Genomic DNA, 14,690 nt, shown 5'->3' on the forward strand with positions numbered 1-14,690 from the left:
ACCCCCCTGGAGACCACAGAGGAGAACTGCTGACAGATGCACTAAATGCACTTAGGATGGTTGGAGGAGGCTATTAGGATGGAGACCTATGAAGATGGATTAGGAGTTATTGTAGCTAGTGTGGATGGATCTGGTCAGAGAGGAATCTCTGGGGATAATATTCTAGAATTCTAGGCTCCCAAAATGACCTGCTGCTGTGTACGGCTGTCATCGGTCACAATAGGGATGTCACAGCTGGGGTATCCATGACTAAACCATTCGATCTCTCGTGTGTTGTGAAGATGTTGGGTTAAGTATAATACAGCATAGTCCCTCGTATCCGGCATCAGTGAGAATCCCCTGGTGTCGGACACATGTGCTTGCCGCCCTAAAAGGCACAACTTCCCCCCCATGTAGCAATACTTACCGAACCTCCAGCGCCAACGTTCTTCTAGGCTTCCTGTAGCTCCCAGCAGCTTTCAAGTGTCCTCCGTGTATAGCTCCCGTTGTGTCACCTACCTATGTCAGGTCATGTGACACAATGGGTGGGAACTGTGCACGGACATCGGAAAGCCGGTAGGAGCTACAGGAAGTTTAGAAGATAGCGCTGGAGGCTTGGTAAGTATGTTAATCCGTGCAAACCCACCTACAAAACCCCCAAAACACAGTCCCTGTTATCCCCTCAGGCATGCCGGTTAGTTGAGACTTCCAGTTGCCTGGGTTCAGATAACATGGATTGTGCTGTAGTATTATCTGGTTAAGAGACAATATTGGGGATGGTGGTAAATATACTATTATTACTTACAATACTAATAAAAACAATAATATAACTCTCCTTATCACTATATTTAGTTCTCACAGCAAGTTTTTTAAAACATTTCAAGTCTTTTTTTAAAGATTTCAAATTGTCCAGTGCCCAAATTAAGGTGTAGCCGCTAAATGAAGGTGCTCATGAAAAAGAGGGGCTACAATACATGGATGATACACACGGAAGAGGGGGCGGCACAAGGAATGGGAGGGGCTGATGTACATGGATGATACACACGGAAGAGGGGGCGGAACATGGAATGGGAGGGGCTGCTGTACATGGATGATACACCTGGAAGAGGGAGCCACACATGAATGGGAGGGGCTACTGTACATGGATGATACACACAGAAGAGGGGGCTGCACAAGGAATGGGAGGGGCTGCTGTACATGGATGATACACACTGAAGAGGGGGCTGCACAAGGAATGGGAGGGGCTGCTGTATATGGATGATACACATGGAAGAGGGGGCTGCACATGGAATGGGAGGGGCTGCTGTACATGGATGATGATACACATGGAAGAGGGAGCTACACATGGAATGGAAGGGGCTGCTGTACATGGATGATACACATGGAAGAGGGGGCTGCATATGAAATGGGAGGGGCCTTGCCTTGCAGCACTAGAGTCACAGTTAGTGACATTACTATATACTCTGTAAAGTGCTTTGGAAGATGTCAGAACCATATAAATGCACAAAAGGTATCCAAATAAACAACACTACTACTACTAATAATAATACTTACCTTCACATTATATGTTTTCTTGGAGGTGTTTTTAGCACCTAAAGTGCTATCCAAGTCACTTTTTTCGCCTAAGTTTCTCTGTTCAAAATAACTTTTCCATGCATTGCAATGGGAAAAAAAAAATACCAAAAAGTAGGTGAAAAAGTACTATAAAAATTGTTCTGTTCTGAATATTTGCTTTGCTTGTTGGTGACTTTAAAGACGCTTTATTGGTAAGATGTGAACATATCAGCTAGGAGAACACTTTGAGACAAAATGAATTGAATTGAGCCCATTGTTTCTTGCAATTCTGTCTCCTCAGGCAGGTTGCACATTTGCCAAATTTGGTGCTGGTTTTTGCATATTGCAAAACCTGAACTGACACTCTGCAATGTTTACCAATGGGTGGTTCACAGCAGTTTACATCTCAAGTGATTTTTTTTTTATTTATTTATTTGCCTTGTACACACTGAAAATTTTCAGACAGTTTTTTTTCTTTCCTTTTTTGCCACGCTCGCTCTAATTGGTAGAAGATAGAGCTGCTATTTAAATAAATCACACTAATTAATTATGATTATAAATCAGAACTTTGCATTCTATTTGACAAATCATCATCACAAAAAAAGTACGGGTGCCTGTGCTTGTCTGTCTTTCTATTTATTAACCAACATCTCCTACTGCACAGATGGCCATAAGAGAATCTTAGAGAGGGATTTACATATCTTTCCCCTTAAAGAGGAACTGTAACATAAAAATATCCCCTGGGGGGTACTCACCTCGGGTGGGGGAAGCCTCCGGATCCTAATGAGGCTTCCCACGCCGTCCTCCATCCGTCAGGGGTCTCGCTGCAGCCCTCCGTGGAGTCCGGGCAGCGGTGACGTCATTATTTACCTTCCTGGCTCCTGCGCAGGCGCTCTGACGGCTGTCGGCTCCGAACTACACGGAAATACCCGATCGCCGTCGGGTCCGCTCTACTGCGCAGGCGCAAGTTTCCTGCGCCTGCGCAGTAGAGCGGACCCGAATGAGATCGGGTATTTCCGTGTAGTTCGGAATGGAAAGCCGCCACAGCGCCCCCGCTGGAGCCAGCAAAGGTAAATATTGAAATGACAGTCGGCACAGTCGCCGGCTGTTCGGAGGGCTGCGGAGAGACCCCCGTGGGACAGAGGACGGCGTGGGAAGCCTCATTAGGATCCGGAGGCTTCCCCCACCCGAGGTGAGTACCCCCCAGGGGATGTTTTGAATGTTACAGAGTCTCTTTAAGCTAGGATTATACATGTTTTTTTCCCAATTCTGAAAGGTAGTTATAATAATATACAGGACTTTAGATACCATCTGCTACTGCAGAGGCCTTGATCAAGGACAGAGCTGGTCTTTCTACCTGTTTGTGCAATTTATCCAGGTGACCAGGATGTAGAAGATCCAAATAAGCAGACAGAGACGTCAAATGAATAATATTTTCTACAAATGTTATAATGAGAGCAGGCAGAGGTGGACTTACCTCCCCCAAGCAGACACAAAAGACTTTTGTATATATTAAGAACAACAAGGATTTATTTGTATACTCCAGAAAGTGCAAGTGCAACACGTTTCACGGGCATCTCCTGCTTCATCAGGCAATAAAAATGGAGCATATACTCATACAGGTCTGGTGCAAAGCTCAGCGCCTCTGGCTGCGGGTGGTAACCTGGATATAGTGGTTACAAGACAAGACAAATAGCATTTATATCGTGCTTTTCTCTTGGCGGACTCAAAGCGCCAGAGCTGCAACCACTAGGACGCGCTCTATAGGCAGTAGCAGTATTAGGGAGACTTGCCTAAGGTCTCCTACTGAATACGCCTGGCTTACTGAACAGGCAGAGCCGAGATTCGAACCCTGGTCTCCTGTGTCAGAGGCAGTCCTGTCCTGTACGGTAACCCTTGTTTGTGAGTATATCTACATACTTACCTCTACACATTCACTCTGCCAGTACATACTACACTGTATTGCGCGCTCAGTGTCTCTATCTTTGTGAGGATGTAGAAGATAGTTGTAGTGTGGGTTCCAGATTCCTCAAATTAGGAGTCCTGGTACTTATGAAATGAAGGGAAAACCAGGAGCCAAATGGTGCAGTATCGTTAGTTTGTAAAGTAGACAGAAATCATGGCTATTAGATGCTCACAATAGTAGGTTGCAAGCTGCAACCGCCATATTCACATGCGGGGCAATAACCGTCCCTGCTTGGTACTCCAGATCCTCCGCCCTGGTCGGTTGCTCTCTCAGGTTTTTCCTCCTTGTAGGTTAGAACAATATTTCAAAGAAGAACGATCACTACTAACTAGACACATTTTTTTTTTTAGGAGGCGCCAAATCTGCCTACGATTTAATTCTGAATCAGACTTGATAAGAAATTAAGGTAAAAACAGATACTTCAGTGTTTCTTTAAGCTTGATCTTTTTTACTAATAACACTTCTTTTCTATATTTTGGCTTCAAGATACCTCTTTTCTTAATTATTAATTTGTAAGTCGTACAAAACATATAGCACCTAACAATACACTCCGGACTCAATTCATCATTCGCATTGTGATAATTAGTTTGAATTTGTTAAATTACCAAATTCAATGTTTATCTTTTTTTTGTTGTATTCATCAATATTTTTTCACATTTGGTCTGCCTTGGATAAACTATCGTTGTCATTCGATAGTGATGCGTTAGCCTTGCAGCACCGCGTAGTGATTTATGGATGTCAGCGGTACTTTTACGCAAGCAGAATAGTTTGCCGCAGCAGTGTGGGTAAGAAAGCAATCCTTCAATCCCATGTGATCAGCTTTTTTTGACACCACTGGAGCTGTTGAATTCCGTAAAGACAGGAAATGAAGAAGAGAGGTGAACAGAAGCGCAATGGCGGGGGGATGGAAAGCATTCATCTACAGCCTTTTACAGGCTTGTGTAAGTAAGTATGCCTATTCTTTTTTTTTCTTATGCAATAGATGTAATAGTCGTAGCAAGACGTAGAAATGTTTATCGGGTGTGGGTACGAAGTAATTTTGAGTAGTAACGCAGTGCGCCACTTAAAGAACAAGAGATACGAATGCTAACCTAGAAATAAAAAACACATATATGAGTAGATAAATACTATTTCTACTTACATAACAGATGTATTGCACTGTCCACGTTATGATTTCTGTGAATTTTATAAAGGAAAAGCAGAGAATCCTATTCTAGACAGTTTCCATCTTGGCTACCTTTGAATGAAGCTAATCCTGACATCATTTCCTCCCTCATTTATTTTTCTCCTCTTGCTAATTGTGTATTCAGACACTCCCACTGGAGTCTATACTAGGAAGTGCATTATATTATGTCATTAGAAGGAGCAGAGGCATAGCAATAGGGGGTGCAGAGGTTACGACTGCATCAGGGCCCTTGAGCCAGAGGGGCCCAGAGGGGCCCTCCCTCAACTACAGTATTAGCTGACTATTTGTCCTGTGCTCATAATAATCACGTTGAATAGTGATAATCATTAACAAACTGTTCCCCACCCCCTTCTTGCACCTCAGACACTGTAGTTGCAATTGCCAGGTTTTGGTATGCCGTATCAATTGTTATGTATAGAGCGCTTGGGGGCCCCATGTAAAACTTGCATCGGGGCCCACAGCTCCTTAGCTACGCCACTGAGAAGGAGGGCGAAATAAAGGGAAGAGGAGCCAATTGCAATGGCAATTAAAGGGCCAGTGCTCCTAAGGTATGTGATAACTCCAAACCATAACAACAGAAAAAGTTTTGAAAGTTTTGAATGCAGGATTAGCATCTTTATCACTTAATACACTCAGACCAGTTGCTGTTGAAATTTTTATGGTGACAGTGCCGTTTTAAAAGGCGTGTTCAGCGTGTCTCACTATGGGGTGGATTCACTTGAAGCTGGTAAATTTGGCATGGCAAGTTTACCAGTGCTTATGCCATTTGAGTAGCGTGCATTTTGCAATTATTTTAACAATGTTAGAAATTGTGTACATTCTGTGAATAATTAAGGCTGCTTTCACAGTGAGACGTTACAGGCGCACGTTAGAGCAGCCTGTAACGCACCCCACCGCACAGCATTGAAAAATCAATGGGCTGTTCACAGTGCCCACGTTGCGTTACACAGTAACGCTGCACGTTCTTTTGAAGTGCAGCATACTGTGCGTTCTAGCGGCTTAAGCCGGGTTAGACAGTTTGCACATGCTCAGTATGGGTGAATTTTTTTTTATTTTATGGGCGGAGAGGAGGCGGGGAGAGGCCGCTACGTAGCCAGGCACATGGCTACTTGTTATTCACTGCATTTGCAGTGTTTACTTCCAGGAGCGGCCGCTGATTGGCTGGCGGGACCACGTGATGCGGAGAGCTCCGCTCACGTGGTCTCTGCAGCTTATCTGACAGAGCAGGCGCACCAAGAGCTGCTTTTAACGCGTCTCTTGGTAGCGTCCTGCTCCAACACCACCAGGCGTTGCGTTAGGGGCACGTTATGCGACCTTAACGGGTCATCTAACGCAACGTCTTAGTGGGAAAAAAGGAGGAGCGCAGCATCACTGATGACGCTGCGCAGCAAGGACACCTGTAGCGAAGCTGGCAATGAAACGGACACCTATTGTTGTCCGTTTCTATGGTTACCTTTACATTTATATTTCAGGGGTCCTTGCTGCGCAGCGTCATCAGTGATGCTGCGCTCCTCCTCACACGGCAGTTGCGTCCCACCGAGGAGGGATGATGTACTCCAGTCTGCGCAGCAGATTAAATTCTGCTCTTTACGGCGGTTGGGGGATTTCTGTAACTGCACGATTGTGCGGTTGAGATTAGGGACAATCCAAACAGCGCAGCACAGAGGGGTAACCAGTTACGGCAGGGACAGCTGCCTCCTACAACTAAATGGATTGCTCTGAGTCGCGTCGGTAAGTTAAATCTGCCGACGTGACTCTAAAGGTAAACAAGCAGTATGTCTGTGTAAAAAAAAATGTCACCTGCCTCATTACATGTAACTTACTATGCTCTACATACACCTACAAATATTACAGTGACTAAAAAACAAAGAATTTAACCATAGTGCCCCTTTAAAGAGGAACGTTAGTGAAAATAATGTAATAAAAAAGTGGTTTATTTTTTACGATAATTATGTATAAATGATTTAGCCAGTGTTTGCTCATTGTAAAATCTTTCCTCTTCCAGATTTACACTGATAGCTCCACCACACTAGGCTCAGGCTTGCGGCCTAGTCACTACTCTGTTATAGTCCTCTGCTGTATATTATTTGCACTGTGGGCTTATTGGTCTCCCGTCAGCCTCCTCATTGTAATTCTCACATACTTGTTCCGCCGCTTCCACCCCTGAATCAAGTTTATTTTCCTCAGCAGGTACACAATAACTTACCGTTATGCCTGTACAGCTTCATTAAATCCCGGGCCCTTGAAGAAGTCATGCAAATGAAAGAAAAACAAAGCATCTGGCCTGCGCCTGTTTTCATTTACCGAGAGAACGCCGGTGTGTTGTTTTAATCGCCGCGGTAATGTATGGCAGGCATAGGCAGCGCTGTCAGGCAGATAGGTATGTTTAAGAGCCTTCCCGATGCATGAGTAATTTTTTTTGTCAGGCAATTATCTTATGAACAACTCGCATTAAGAACAACATAAATTGATTGACTTCGGGGTGGACCTTATCCAAGAAACAGTTTAATATATGACAATTCAATCAATGTTTCCCTGCGCAGTCAGAGCTCTGAGGCGGCCGCACGAGGAGCGGGAGAGTCGGGCATTCGCAATCATGTAACTGTCACAGCCTCCGAAAGATGTTGAAGCACGACTGCGTTATAACATAATCGAGTGTGTTGTTTTGCTTGGAGGTTAAGCAAAGTATGAAATACACGGCACTCTTATGAGGCTGATAGATGCCTCCCTATCATGTTAGGTCCTAGCATGGCGCGTTAATGCTATTCTTTGCTCCCCGGACCGCGCTGATGATGGGGGTGCTGCGGGTCCTTTTTCTGTAAGGACAAATATAAAAATATATTCAAATCACTTTTCCTCCCAAGTCTTCTAATAGATGAGATTTTTAAAACTTATCAATAAGAAAAATCCTTTTAAAATCGGACCTGAACTCGGAATTCCTCTCTGCTGTAAAAGACACACAACAGCATAATAACCTTTAAACAAAAAACATTTCTTTGCTACAGCTGATACAAATCCTAAAATAAATCTGCACCGTTTCTACTTCCTGATTCATGGAAGCAGACAATGGGCTCGATTCACAAAACGGTGCTAACCCATTTAGAGACTTTAGGCATGATAACCATTGCACCACGCTGGTAAAAAGCCAGTTTAGGCGTGATAAGTTTAGGCATGATAAGTTTAGGCATGCTAAGTTTAGATAAGTTTAGATCGCGCGCATAGTCCCGCACGCAAAGCAGCGCCATTAAACTCTATGCGAAGTGCAGGGGTGTTTCTAGCCATTTTGTCACTCCAGGCAAGAAAACCTGTGGCGCCCCTACCCCTCTGTGCCGCCCCCCCCCCACCACATAGCGCCAATCCTTATTCAACCCCCACCACCATGCCCCCCACCACTCACACACAAGCCATTTACCGGAGCTGATTGTGGACAAACTGAAGGCAATGGGATGACGGCGAGGGACTGGAGGAAGCTCCGGGGAAAGTAAAACAAAGTTGTAGTGTACCGTCTCTGGGTCTCTCTGTCTCTGACTGAGGCTAAGATTCAGCAGCAGCAGCAATGCTGCAGCATCACCTCAGACAACATGATTGCTCGCTGCTGATATCATCATCAGTGGTGCTGCAGCAGCTGCTGCGTCACTCAAACTTAAAGGGAACCTAAACTGAGATGCATATGGATGTTTCCTTTTAAACCATACCAGTTGCTTTGCATTCCTGCTGATCTCTTTGGCTGCAGTAGTGGCTGAATCACACACCTGAAACAAGCATGCAGCTAATCCCGTCTGACCTCAGTCAGAGCACCTGATGTGCATGCTTGTTGAGGGGCTGTGGCTAAAAGTATTAGAGACACAGTATCAGCAGGGAGAGTCAGGCAACTGGTATTATTTTAAAAGGAAAAATCCATCCTTTTCAGTTTAGGTTCCCTTTAGGACCCTTTTCCACTAGCAAATGCAGGCGACTTGCGTTTGCAATCTTGCAAGCTCCATCTTCCACTATCCGCGTTCCGCTTTACCATTGTCGGGAACAAGAATTGTGATGAGCATTGCATTGGCCGGCGATCGCATTTCGGCAAAAACCGAAACAAGATTGAAGGGTTGTAGTGGAAAATGAGCACCAGAATTTACATGCGGTGCTCTAGCAACTAAAAAAACGGCTGTGATCCGCTTCTTGAATTGGTTCGCAGGCAGTGGAAAAGGGCCCTAACAACTCTGCCCAGAGTGGCCAGCATAGCTTGCTTCACCCACCTAGTGACAGTCCAACTCAACAACCCCCCCCCCCACACACACACACACACACACACTGAAATCTATGCACAGTCTCAGTGTACTGAATAGATCAAGGCTTACTTTGGAGATGCTCAGCATTACACAATTTGCATAAAACACATACACACAATGCTTACATTACTTGTTTAACATGTGTTGCTATTTGTGTAGTGCATTACACAAGCAATGTGCCCAGTGTGTAGGTAACATTTACATGCACGTCGTACGCACATATATTTTTACCATCCAGTAATAAATATACCGCAACAGTTAAAGTAAACCTGAGCCGAAGCTCTGGTTCAGAAAGAGATACCTAGAGAGAGGGAAGCCTCTGGAACCTGTTGAGGCTTCCCTTGCTGTCCTATAGTCCCCTGCCGCTGAGCGCGGACCCCCTTCCTGCACATTGGGGCTGTGCTCCTCTTTGTTACCAGCACAGTCATGCTGGTAGCTGCACAGGTACAGCTGCACTTGGTGACAAAAGAGGACTGTGACCCCAATTAGATGACAAACTAGCCCTTGTCAGCAATTGTCCGGGGGTCTGCGCTCAGCTACAAGGGACCAGAGGATCTAGAGGCTTCCCTATCTTTAGGTAAGTATCTTTGGCTCAGGAGTACTGTAGGGAGGGTCGGTGGAAAATGAGTTGAACTTACTTGGGGCTTCTAATGGTCCCCCACAGACATCCTGTGCCCGCGCAGCCACTCACCGATGCTCCGGCCCCGCCTCCGGTTCACTTCTGGAATTTCAGACTTTAAAGTCGGAAAACCACAGGGCCTGCTTTGCTGTGTCCTCGCTCCCGCTGATGTCACCAGGAGTGTATTGTGCAGGTCCAGTATGGTCTGTGCCTGCGCAGTACGCTCCTGGTGACGTCAGCAGGAGCGAGGACACGGCGGCGCAGGCACAGTGGTTTTCCGACATTAAAGTCGGAAATTCCAGAAGTGAACCGGAGCATCGGTGAGTGGCTGCGCGGGCACAGGACGTCTGCGGGTGATCACTAGAAGCCCTAGGTAGGTCTAACTGTTTTTTTCCCCCCTACAGTAGTCCCTTAAAATGGGCTCCTGACATGCCCGGTTATTAGGGTGCTCCACAGGCTGCAATGCAACATCCCGCTATGGCGGCACTGAGTGCGTAATTTAGGTGCCAGCATTCTGCCATTGTATTGCCAATCTCAGACTAGTTGTATGGGGATTCCAGAGCGGCACAGCAAAGATTTTATCTGTAATAAGCCCTCTGCTATATTATAGCCAAGCAATGTTCGGTGGTGTCAGTTTGGCAATCAGTATTGGGTGCTCAGCTATACTATAAATGAGCGTCGGGTTAGTTTGGGCTGGGAATGTGTGATAGGCTATAGTAAAGCCAAGCACTTTTTGGCTGCATCGGTTTGGAGATCAGGGATTAGCATACACAGATAAAAAGCTTGGTGTGCATGTGTGTGTGTGTGTACTCTGTGCATGTGTGTGCACATGTGTGTGTCTGTATACTATGCAAATGTGTTTGTATGTGTGCTGTGCGTGTGCATCCCATACAATGCCCTGCATACCTCTAAACTGTCTGCTTCCGAATGATCTCTGCAGGCTGTTGGTGGACTGTACTAGAGTAATCAGATGAGAGGCTTTTAGTTTGTCTTCTGCTATCGCCAGACCTGGGCTGGCATATCACCTCTGGCTTCCCTTCAGTAGCAATACTTCCGTGGTGGGGGGAGTCGGCTCAGGACAGGCACACACAGGGGTCAATAGTTCAGGTAGAGCAGAGACATGACAGCAGTATGTGTGTCTTCTGCATCCACAATGTTTCCTGTAGTTCTATCAGTGTTTAGGACAGGGCAAGTGACCCACAGGGAGGAGGGAGGGCGGTGGGGGGTGCTGGAGACTACAGCTATTTAATGAACTACTGCTAGTGCCAGGCAGCCGTGCAGTGAGTGGAGGCATGTGAGCAGCGCCCCCCCCAGATGCTGTACCTGAGGACAGATGGAATCTCCCCCACCTTATGCCTCTGCATGTCTGGCAGCAGCAGCAGATCTCCTCCTGTAGTTTTAAACCTGGCGCTGGGCTGAGCAATGAGAAAGAGGCTGTGTGTGTATGTGTCATGTGACACAGCCGGGGAGAGACAGGGGGCGGGGCAGCCAAGTGCCGAGCTCTGCAGCTGCTAATACATAGCAGAGACGGCCTTTCCTAGTAAAGTATAGCATCGGTTTCACTGCCGAAGCGCTCCCCAAGATGCTGTGCCTGCAGACAGATGTCCCCCCCTCCCTATGCCTCTGTCGCTCTGAGTGGAGAGGGGAGGGGGCGGTCCAGTAGGCGGCACAGCTGAGCTGAGCTGCCTGTCATAGAGGCGGCCAGCATGATGGAAAAAAAACACACACTGGCTGCATTAGCAGCCGCGGCGAGTGCCCCCCCCCCCTGCTTTGCGCCCTTCCCCCACCCACGGCGCTCCAGGCAAATATTTATAGTTGCCTGATGACTGAGACGGCTCTGGCGAAGTGCACCAGACTTTTGATCAGCTGTGCACTGCGGTGCTAACCCAGTTGGTGCTTAAACTTATCGGGCCTGATTCACAAAGCGGTGCTAACAGTTAGCACGCTGGTGAAAAGCCCTTAATCATGCTTAAACTCAGTTTAGGTGTGATAAGTTTAGGTGTGATAAGTTTAGGTGTGATAAGTTTAGGTGTGATAAGTTTAGGCATGATAAGTTTAAGCGCCAACTGGGTTAGCACCGCAGTGCACAGCTGATCAAAAGTTTTGCGCTAGCAAATTCTGGTGCACTTCGAATAAAGTTTAATGGCGCTGCTTTGCGTGCGGGACTTTGCAAGTTATCTAAACTTATCATGCCTAAACTTATCACACCTAAACTTATCATGCCTAAACTGGCTTTTCACCAGCGTGGTGCAATGGTTATCATGCCTAAAGTCTCTAACTGGGTTAGCACCGCTTTGTGAATCGAGCCCATCATGCCTAAACTTATCACACCTAAACTTATCATGCCTAAACTGAGTTTAGGCGTGATAAAGGGCTTTTCACCAGCGTGCTAACTGTTAGCACCGCTTTGTGAATCAGGCCCATATTGTTTACATCCAGTGCTTTCCAAATGTGACACAGGGGATATATCAGATTACATTTTGTGATTAGACACAAATGAGGGGGAATTAAACAGGCTAAACTCTCTAAATACATACAGGGGGCATTTCTCTCTGCTTTCCTTCTGTCCCGTGCAAGAGTTCAGATCCACTTTAAGCGACCAGCAAGCAAGAACATACTTTTACTAGTACTTTTTTACCTGCTTTTTGGTACCTTTACAATTGCAGAGTGCTGAAAAGTTAATTAAACAGAAAATAAAACATTGGCCTCAATTCACTAAACTTATCTCCTGTCTTTAATAACTCTTCTAGAGTTGTTACCATGGTGATAAGGCATGTAGTATTCAGGAAACATTTTACCTCAGGCAAGCCTAAAGTTAACTCTTCTGTCTTTAAATTAACTCTCCAATCCTTAAAATAACTCCAGAGTTAAAGACAAGCTGTTAATTAGCTGCATGTGAAAATAACTACAGAGGAGGTAAATTAACTACAGAGGAGGTCAATTAACTACAGAGGAGGTAAATTAACTACAGGAGAGGTAACTTAAGGAATGAAGAGATAAGATAACTCTCTCACGTGTGGAGGTAAGTTTTCTCTTGCCTTATTATCTCTAGCATGATCTTAGTGAATTGAGGCCATTGGTCAGTGGGGTCCCTTGCCGTCCTCCCCAGCCGCATGTTATCTTCTAATTCCACCCGGTATAGGCCCATACACACGTCTGATTTTTGTGAACAACGGGTCATTTGAACGTCCCGTCGTTCAGTCGTCCGCATGCCAAATCAGGCGTGTGTACAGACTGTCGTTCGCGCGATGAGTTTGAGCGATCCGCCCGGCGTGCGGACGACTGAACGACGGGACGTTCAAACGACCCGTCGTTTGCAAAAATCAGACGTGTGAATGGGCCTTAATCTGGTAGGCTGGATTGTTTTACGCATGTGCAGCTCTGCCACATGCACACCTTTGAAACAGTACTTTTGTCTGCTTCATCCAGGACACTGTCTGCACTTAAATACACTCTGGCTGGAAGGCGGTTAACCTCCTTAGCGGTAACCCCGTGCTACACATGGGGTAGCGGCCGCGGAGGATCACATGGCCCCAGGACTTTTTTTTTTTCTTTTTTAAAACTGGTGCAATACGCTTTAGCTAGCGGTTCGCTAGCTAAGCGTATGCACAAAGTTGCTCTGGTCCCCCGCAATTACTTCCGGTATACGTACCCCCCAGCGTTCCCAAGCTGGCGCAGCCGCCCAATCGGCTTCAGGCTTCGCGATGACAGCGATCGGGATTGCGGCTGACATCAAGACGTCATCTCCGATCGTCGCCATAGCAACGCCGGAAGCCGATCGGGGAACTGCGCTTTTTTCGTGGGATCAAGGTGAGGTACGTATAGCCGGCAGCGATCGGCGGGTATGGGGGGGGACCGGAGCAACCTCGTACATACGCTTAGCTAGCGAAATGCTAGCTAAAGCGTTTAAAAAAAAATTTGGGGACAAAAAACCTCCTGGCGAACGCAGCCTCAGAAACTGCGTACCGCCAAGGGGGTTAAGCTAAGTACACACATGCAAGAATTGTCACCCATTGGGGATCGAGAAACGATTCCTTAAGTAACGATCTGTGCAACGATACTGTACAGACACATCACTAACTTTGAGGCTATCAATGTATTTTTTTGCTATGGAGCCCCCCTCTGGAGGTACGACGATCAGCAGACGACAGACTGGCTTCAGTCGGTCGGTCGGGCTAATAAAAAGCATTGCAAACGGTCATGATGCTCGACCATTGAGGATGGTTAAAGATCCGACAGGACGGATCTTTAACGATGCCCAAGAAATACCAAACGGTGGCCGCTGTACACACAACGATTGGCCGCTGAAATGGTCGTTATCAGCCGTTTTAGACAATCGCTATCGCACGTGTGTACGTAGCTTTAGTCTACTACAAGCTGGTTTTTAGGTTGTGGGAACATCAAATACTTGAGTATTGTAGTGGATCCCATTTAGTTATTTTTGTATTATTTATTTATTTACACTATCGTTCCCTTTTTCTGTTTTTTCAGCATAAGCTTCCAGCGCTATTTCCGCCTTTCTCCAGATCCACTCTCACAATGAGTCACATCAGAGTTGTTTATAAGAGCATTTTCTAGCACTTAAAGCAAGCTTGTCTGTTACCATCCTGCAAAAAAAATCAATGTTCCTGACATATCTGACCACTTACTCTGAGTGGAATCATGGCCTCTGCTCCGCTAATCAATTGTTCTAGTAGAAACAGTGTAATTTTGAAAAATGTGTTGCCAGATGCCTCCTTCTTTCTTTGACATCATGCATCATGGGGTACGGACAGGGAGACTCCGCTGGTATAAGCGCATGCCGCTATGGCAGTGCTGCCAAAGAGGAGAGATGGTCTGTGAAATGGCAATCATTTCCAGAAACTTTATTTGAAAGAGACCCTGTAACAAAAAAAACGTCCCCTGGGGGGTACTCACCTCGGTAGGGGGAAGCGTCAGGGTCCCAATGAGGCTTCCCCCTCCCCTGCAGCTGCAGGCAATCCAGCTCTGGCTCCCCCAAAGTGTCCGAAATCCTCCCTCAACAAGGCTGATAAGCGCTGATTTATTAGGTAAATAAATCAGCGCTTATCAGCCTTGTCGAGGGAGGATTTGGGACACTTCGGGGGAGCCAGA

The 14,690-nt window shown here is 46.3% G+C and overlaps 1 protein-coding gene and 1 long non-coding RNA gene across 2 annotated transcripts in view; one reads left to right on the forward strand and one right to left on the reverse strand.

Annotated features, from left to right (window-relative positions):
- The window catches only part of ZNF804B (zinc finger protein 804B), a 475,183-nt gene that overhangs the window by 144,157 nt on the left and 316,336 nt on the right, over positions 1 to 14,690 (forward strand). The gene's annotated exons all lie outside the window — the stretch shown is intronic.
- On the reverse strand, positions 7,162 to 10,982 carry LOC137519588 (uncharacterized). The gene is made up of 2 exons (XR_011021022.1): positions 10,485 to 10,982; positions 7,162 to 7,501 (listed from the first exon to the last, which is right to left on the reverse strand). It is a non-coding gene; the product is annotated as an uncharacterized lncRNA (long non-coding RNA).

Source organism: Hyperolius riggenbachi, chromosome 5 (genome assembly GCF_040937935.1).
Source record: "Hyperolius riggenbachi isolate aHypRig1 chromosome 5, aHypRig1.pri, whole genome shotgun sequence".
Lineage (NCBI taxonomy): Eukaryota > Metazoa > Chordata > Amphibia > Anura > Hyperoliidae > Hyperolius > Hyperolius riggenbachi.